This window comes from Coenobita brevimanus, chromosome 7, assembly GCF_032717465.1.
Source record: "Coenobita brevimanus isolate Jiangsu-jjx chromosome 7, ASM3271746v2, whole genome shotgun sequence".
NCBI classification, from domain to species: domain Eukaryota; kingdom Metazoa; phylum Arthropoda; class Malacostraca; order Decapoda; family Coenobitidae; genus Coenobita; species Coenobita brevimanus.
In genome coordinates, this window is record NC_136960.1 from 11,369,461 (window position 1) to 11,378,689 (window position 9,229).

Here is a 9,229-nt window from a genome sequence, read left to right on the forward strand (position 1 = left end):
GGGTGTAAACTACGAGAGACGGTGTAGCCTACGAGTTAAAGGAGAGTAGCCAATAGTCCCAGATCAACTACACACTAAGATGAATGTGTATAGCCGTAGTCCCAGATCAAGACTAAGACTACTAAGACCACACTCGAGGACTACACTTTGACTACACTGAAGGACTATACCCAGGGACTACACCCAAGGACTACACACTCTACGGGTTCAAGGGGGTAGCCTCCGACTTACAATAAACGTGAAAAGTAGCCTAGTAGTCCGAAAAACAAGACTACGGGAGAGAGAGAGAGAGAGAGAGAGAGAGAGAGAGAGAGAGAGAGAGAGTTACCATTAGTTAGCTTTATCAGCTTGGCATTAATTTATTTGTTTGCTTGTTCGTGTATCTGTGCATCTATTTATGTATTCATTATCCACCTAAGTCTCTTTTTAAGATGTCAGTCTATACATATTTTTATCCATCTTTCGGTGTGTATGTCCGTCTGTCCGAGTATCTGTCTAACTGTCTATTTATGTCTGTGTCTATATATAAATCAGTCAAAATATCCGTCTATTAACCTATCTATCTATCCATCAATCTATCTACAATATCTATCAGTCTATATATCTATCTATCTGTCTATTTACAGTAAGTCCCGTTTCTTCAGTACTGGCATCTAAACTGTCAATATTTGCTGGTAACTCAGGAACTCCAAGGCTCTTAATCCAGTCGATAAAGGAAGCTCCCTAACACCTTTTCCTTAGCGAATTATTTTTGGATAGAGGGTAATATCCTTTTGCACTTACGCAGACAAGGGGGATATGGGAAGGATTTCCGTAACACTAAATAACAGTGTATGTGAGTGAGGTGGAGGGGGGGGAGAGGGAGGGGGAGGCCAAGGATGAGATGGAAGGATTGAGTGGAAACTACATGAGAAGGGGGGAGGGGGGGCGAGGTGAGAGCCGGACAACGAAATGGCGGGGGATAGGGTGACACGGAGGCGATTTGTTTGTGGCCACCCCTTACGGCAATAGCTAGATAGAAAATAACAGTAAGATAGAATAAAATAAATCGCTCAGGAAAAGGCGTTAGGGAGTTTCCTGTGTCACCTGGAACCGGTGCCAGGTGAGAATTGATAGGCATAAGGTCATTACTACACTGATAAGGTCATTAAGAGGGCAATTACTGTCATTTATCACTATTTATAAGTTCAGTTTGTGGATGGCAATAAATGAACAGGAATAAATGTAATTAGTTAATAAATTGTGTATCATTATCCACAGAGGCAATTATCAGATATTAAATGAGCTGAATTAAGTGTGTAAATAGGGTGTACTGAGTGTAATTTAGGTGTAGTAAGAGTCATTAAAGTGCAATACTAGGTGTAACTAAAATTAGTGTAATTGGTGTGTAACAAGTGTAATTGAGGTGCAATAATAAGTAATTAAGATGCAATAAGTGTAATTATGGGGTAATGTAATTACTATATAATAAGTGCAATTAAAGTGTATTAAGTGTAGTTAAGGTGTAATTAGTGAAATTAAAAGTAGAATCCATTATTAATTATTAATGTAAGGTGATAAATAGTTCATTAAATTCTGAGTTAACATATTTTGTATAATTATCTATTGATGTAATTATCATTTATAGAAATGTAGAGCGATAAAGAGTATATATAATTAAGAATCTAGTTACTAAATTGTGTATCATTATCCACATGTAATTATCAGTTATGGAAATATAGAGTGATAAAGGAAGAGTATAATTAAGAATACATTAATAAATTGTGTATCATTATCCTTAAAGACAATTATCAGTTATTCAATGTGAGGTTAAAATGAGCTGATTAAACGAACAGTTGATAAATTGTGTATCATTATCCTCAAAGGCAATTATCAGTTATATAATTAAGTTGATAAATGAAGAGTGTAATTAAGAGCAGCGATAATAAACTGCATATTATTATTATCCATAAAAGTAATGAAGAGTTTATTAAAGGTACAGTTAATAAATTGTGTATTATTATCCATACAAGATACTGATACACAATTAATAAATGTGATAAAAATATCTATCTATGCATGTACCTATCTATCTACTTTATTTGTCTGTGTCTATCTATTTATCAATCTACTTGTCTGTGTCTTTTTGTCTGTCTGTCTATCGATCTATTTGTCTGTTTGTGTCCATTTGTCTGTGTCTCTGTATCTATCAATCAATCTAGCTATCTACAACAAATCTAACCTCACTACCCACACGCTTCATTAACCTAGTCCTCACTTATGTATCTCTATGTAACCTCTCTATGTAATTTCTATATGTAATCCTTTATGTAATTTTATATGCACTTCTCTATGTAATTCTGTATGTATCTTCTCTATGTAATCTCTATATGTAATGCATCCTATTTGTAATTTTTTATATTCTAACTTCACTACTACAATTTTGCGACTAAATTTTCTATTGCTACTGCCTAACACTAGAATATGATGCTAGTCACGAAGAAGTGCTATGGAAAGGATGCAGTATTGTCTTATTCTGCCACTGAGCTACATGAAATAAGTTACAAAAGGATGAAAATCTTAGACAAATTACGGTAGGGTAGGGTAGGGTAGGTAGAGTAGGGTAGGGTAAGGTAGGGTAGGCTTTGGGTTTGGGTTTGGGTAGGGCAGGGTAGGGTAGGGTAGGGTAGGGTAGGGTAGGAGTAGGGATAGGGGTAGGGGTATGGATATGGATATGGATATGGGTATGGATATGGATATGGGTAGGGTAGGGTAGGGCAGGGTAGGGTAGGGTATGGTCGGGTAGGGTACGGTAGGGTAGGGTAAGGTAGTAGGGTAGGGAAGGGTAGGGTAAGGTAGGGTAGGGTACGGTATGGGTATGGGTATGGATATAGATATGGATATGGGTAGGGGAGGGGAGGGTAGTCGTATGGGTATGGGTATGGATATATACAGTATATGGATATGGGTAGGTAGAGTAGGGTAGGGTTGGGTAGGGTAGGGTAGGGGTAGGGGTAGGGGTATGAATATATATATGGATATGGGTAGGTAGGGTAGGGTAAGGTAGGGTAGGGTCGGGTAGGTTAAGGGTAAGGAAGGGTAGGGAAGGGTAGGTAATTCCCTTATACCGTTACTCCGACTGACATTTAATACTGTAAGGTCAGGGATAAATAGGTCAGGGAGATGGTATCAGGGGGGTAGGGTTGGGATTAGTACACACACACACACACACACACACACACACACACACACACACACATTTGTATTTCTTATCCCTTCGTCTCTCTACCTTCTTGTCTCTCTCGCTCTCTCTCTCTCTCTCTCTCTCTCTCTCTTTCTCAATTTTCCTCTAATATCATTCACATAGTAAACATTGCTCTCCTCTCGTCCAGTACTTTCCTATCACCCTCCCTTCCCCATTCTCTCTCTCTCTCTCTCTCTCTCTCACCATTTTCCCTCCCTATCAGGGGCGCACCCAGGAATTTTCTAATGGGGGGAGGGGCCGTAGTGAGGTGAGGTCAGGTAATCCGATAATAGACGAGTTTCCGGTCAAAAAATTTTTTGAAGTTAGATATTTGTATGGGTAAAAAATACGCAGAAAATAACTATATCAACCATTATTTCAAAAAAAAAAAAAATGTGCAGAAACATGAGATAATAATAGATAAGGTAGCCGAAAAATCACGTGACTCTGAAACGGCGTCTAATTGGTCGTGACGTCACTACTCACACCGAGGCAGCATAGTCTGCTTCGTTTACCTTTAGCCAGCATACATTGTGCTTATTTCTGACCTCTAAGAATGTCCTGTGACAAGAGGAATAATTGCTAATGTTTCGTTCCAATGTGTAAGTGCACTGAGAAAAGCACAGTAGGGAAATTATTCCTCTGTATACCAGCCAATAACAATAAACGAAAGCAGTGGTGGCTGGCTGCTCGTCGGAAGTTTCCAGTGCTGGAATGCAGTCTTTACTGTTGTGAAAATATTATATTCTTCACCATATAGGTTCATATACACCAAATTATCTGAAATTCGGTTATAAAACTATGCTTAATTTAACAATTAATTGAATATTAGGAGTCAGAGCGAAAACTTGCTAAGGTTAGAGGGTATTTCTACTTTAGTTCGCCAACACGCCTTGACAAACTTCTGTTTTGCACAGGTACTGATTTTAAAGTACAAATAAGTGCATTTGTATGTTAAATTAATATTTATACGCAGCAGAAGTCTGCCAAGGCAAGCTGTTCAGCTAAAGGAGAAACACTTCCGCTAATTTTAGCGAGTTTTCGCTGTGAATCCGGATTTTTTAAAAGGTAAAATTAAATACTAAAAGTTGACCAGATTTCGGATAATTTGATGAGTATGAACCTCTATGGTGATAAAATTTATAACACTTACCAATTAAAAAGTACCAATTCGGTGTTGATTCGGTAAATGACCGCCGATTCGGTATTTCGTCACACTCCCCTGAAGGTACACCCACGAAAAAAAAAAAAAAATATTCGTTACCCTTGTGGTGTGATACAATATGACATAAGGACCAAGGGTTCTGAACTACTATCAGTAGCAAATGAACACAGTTTCACTTTTACAAATCATTTCAGAGTTGATCGCACCCAGAGGTACGATAATTTTTTTGGTGGGTGTACAGTACTTTACAATCAAGTTCAGAGTCACTGAAATTTTTTTTTTTTTTTCCCGGAAAACTAATTATGAAGAGGTCAAATAGTAAATATTCATGAGCATTATACCATTATAAACTCGTACAACTGATACTGTACAGCATACATTTAACACTTTCCACCTCTTGAGGTACGAGCACTGCTCGGGAATGGTGTAGCTGTAAGCTACTTCTGATCGATTTCACCACAATTTACTTACCTGACAGGTACCACCCATTTACACCATGAAAAGTATTCCTTCACAACATACCTGAAGGGGGTAGTTTGGATCTACGGTGTCCATGTAGGTACAACTATTATCTCTGTTACTGGTAAAGTATTGTGTGATGGATTGGAGCGTCGTCTGCAGTGTGAATGCTGACGTCATCGCCAACATGGCGGCTGCTCCCTCCAGCCGCAAAGAATTAAAGTTATCACGTCTTGTTCTGTGCAAATGATAAATTAAATTAAAAAATACATATACCGTAAGTGTTTAAGTACATGGCAGAGTGCACTGGCCATGTTTACCCAGAACCGGCAACACGTCTATTACTGGGAGGTCATATGCAGGTTTGGTCAGAGAGCTGCTGGCTCATGTGTTACTCTTTGTTTGTACTTGCCAATTTTTCATGTTTTGCTGTTATCGAAATAAATATATATAAATTTTTATTATTGCACCTTAATGACACTTATTACACGTAAATTATACTTAGTACATCCTATTTACACACTTAATTCACCTCATTTAATAACTGATAATTGCCTCTGTGGATAATGATACACAATTTATTAACTAATTACATTTATTCCTGTTCATTTATTGCCATCCAAACTGAACTTATAAATAGTGATAAATGACTGTAGTTACCCCCTTAATGACCTCATCAGAGTAGTAATTACCTTATGCCTATCAATTCTCACCTGGCTCCGGTGCCAGGTGACACAGGAAACTTCCTAACGCCTTTTCCTGAGCGATTTATTTTATTCTATCTTACTATTATTTTCTATCTAGCTATAACCGTAAGGGGTGGTCACAAACAAATCGCCTCCATGTCACCCTATCCCCTGCCATTTCATTGTCCTGCTTCCAGCTCACCCCCCCCCCCTCTCATGTATTCTCCACTCAATCCTTCCATCTCATCCTTGGCCTCCCCCTCCCTTTCCCCCCCCCCATCCACCTCACTCACATACACTGTTATTTAGTGTTACGGAAATCCTTCCCATATCCCCCTTGTCTGCGTAAGTGCAAAAGGATATTACCCTCTATCCAAAAATAATTCGCTAAGGAAAAGGTGTTAGGGAGCTTCCTTTATCGACTGGATTAAGAGCCTTGGAGTTCCTGAGTTACCAGCAAATATTGACAGTTTAGATGCCAGTACTGAAGAAACGGGACTTACTGTAAATAGACAGAAGATAGATATATAGACTGATAGATATTGTAGATAGATTGGTGGACAGACAGAGAGGTAAATAGACAGATAGACTGACTGATTTATAGACAGACAGACATAAATAGACAGTTAGACAGATACGCGGACAGACGGACATACACACCGAAAGATGGATAAAAATATGTATAGACTGATATGTTAAAAAGAGACTTAGGTGGATAATGAATACATAAATAGATGCACAGATAACCAGATACACGAACAAGCAAACAAATAAATTAATGCCAAGTTGATAAAGCTAACTAATGGTAACTCTCTCTCTCTCTCTCTCTCTCTCTCTCCTGTATATAATGTAGATCACACACACACACACACACACACACACACACACACTGTACCATCAAGGAGGAATCTGTATTCTTGGATGCAAGATTTTCTCATGAAAAGAGAAATGAGAACAGTACTAAGGGGAAATTACTCATCATGGAATGAAGTGACTAGTGGAGTACCACAGGGCTCAATGCTGGCACCAATCATGTTTTTAGTGTATATAAATGATATAGACAGTAATACTGGAAATGAAAGCTATCTAAATATGTTTGCAGATGATGCAAAAATACAAAGGAGAATTACTAGCACAGACTCTTGTAAAGAGCTACAAGAAGAATTAAATAAATTTAATGAATGGAGTAATACATGGCAAATGGAATTCAATGTGGACAAGTGTCATGTAATCAAGTTTGGTAAAAGTGGAAAAAGACCTGATTGGGATTATACATTAGGAAATAAAACCCTACACACATCAGAAAGAGAGAAGGACCTAGGTGTGATTATCAATAACAGACTATCTCCGGCTGACCACATCAGTGAGAAGGTACGGAACATGTATGCACTGCTTGCCAATATGAGAATAGCGTTCACATACATAAATGAAGACATGCTAAGAAAGATAATAACATCATTCATCAGACCAACCGTGGAGTATGCATCAGTAGTCTGGAGTCCTCATCTCAAAAAACACGTAGACGAGATTGAAAAAGTTCAAAGAGCCGCTACAAGATGGGTACCAAGCTTAATGGATCTAAGCTACGAAGAAAGACTAAATAAACTGAATCTACCAACACTACAGGAGAGAAGGAAAAGGGGTGACATGATTATGCTATATAAATGCATATCAGGGAAGGAGAAAATAGATATAAATGATTACTTAACGCGTGGGGAAGCATCAGCAAGAGGACACTGCAAAAAAACTGTATAAAAAGAGAAGTGATAAAGACGTAAGGAAATTTAGTTTCCCAATTAGAGCAATTGATCAGTAGAATGCACTACCGAATGAAATGGTGTGTGCCAAAACAATTCACAAATTTAAGGATATGTACGATAAATATGGTTTAAGACACGGGACAGTACGAGCTTGACTCATTTCCTGTAAAGATACAATTAGGTAAGAACAATTAGGCAATTAGGTAAGAATACACACACACACACACACACACACACACACACACACACACACACACACACACACACACCGGGAGGTCCAATTATTACGCTGCTCTTCCACTCCCCCCGCCGATAGCTGTGTGTTGCAGGTACGGCGCTAATGCTAACCGTCCGTATTGAATACATGCTACAGCCGCCTCATTCAGGATTGGGGTATCAGTATTACGGGCATGTTTAACCGTTCTTCCCATTCCCGTCCGGCAGGGTCAGCCATTCTCTCTCTCTCTCTCTCTCTCTCTCTCTCTCTCCCGTAGTCTTGTTTTTCGGACTACTAGGCTACTTTTCACGTTTATTGTAAGTCGGAGGCTACCCCCTTGAACCCGTAGAGTGTGTAGTCCTTGGGTGTAGTCCCTGGGTATAGTCCTTCAGTGTAGCCAAAGTGTAGTCCTCAAGTGTGGTCTTTAGTAGTCTTAGCCTTGATCTGGGACTACGGCTATACACATTCATCTTAGTGTGTAGTTGATCTGGGACTATTGGCCTGAGGCGTCATTTTAATTTTCCTTAGGGGGGGCATAGGTTATTTAGGAGGGCCCCCTCCTCCCACCTCCCCACATGGGTGGGGTGGCGAGCGAGCATTTTGAAGCAACATGCAAAAGCTATATTTAGGGAATTAAAACAGTAAACAAATATATATACTGTATATACTGTATTTTTTGATTACACCAATTACTTCCTGACACACACACTAATGGATATTCTAGCATTGGCAAACGCTCGAACTTTTAACTCCGACTTCGAACCACAAAATAAAATAAAACCATGCTTTCGTGTACAATTCTATGTTTATTTTTTTGTAAAGCATACATGTCACTTAAGTGTTTGTGACTTAGATTTTGTCATAGATTTTGTAAAAAATAAAATTCTTACTTGGTTCTGATGTCACCCTGCCGCCCCCCTACCGTCCCATTTTTCCTCACGGTCTCACGGTACCCCACCGTCCCCTTGGATCTATCCACCGACCACTTTGGGAACCACTGATTTAAATGAACTCTTAAGACTCCTACCTACAGGTATGTACTTCCTAAGACGAATAAAAGCTTTTAATGATAGTCAGAATACAATAAAAAGGGCAGTTCCATACTGAAGTTAACTGAATAGTGGCCTAGGAACATATTTGCGTTAACATCACTTAATATACCTAGTAACTTATTGTGATTATTACACACTCACACACACACACACACACACACACACACACACACACACACACACACACACACACACAAATGGTGCTGACGAAATTTCATGTTGGGTTCTACATGAATGTGCAGAAGAGTTAAGCAGACCATTGTATTTAATATTCAAGGAATCCTTAGGTCAAGGTAAATTACATGATATTTGGAAGAAAGAAAACATTGTTCCCCTATTCAAGAAAGGAACAGACAAAATCCACTCAACTACCGACCAGTATCATTGACCAGTGTTGTAAGTAAGGTACTAGAAAAGCTGATAAGAAAAGTTCGGGTAAACCATCTAGAAGAACACAGTATTATAACATAAAGGCAGTTCGCTTTTAGAAAGGGAAAATCATGTGTTACTAATCTATTAAGCTACTACTAGAGTTACAGAAACATTACAGAAAAGAGAAAGATGGATGGACAGTACCGATTTAGATTTCAAGAAAGCATTTGACAGAGTACCGCACCAAAGACTCTTATGGAAACAGTACCATCAAGGAGGTATCCAAGGCAATCAG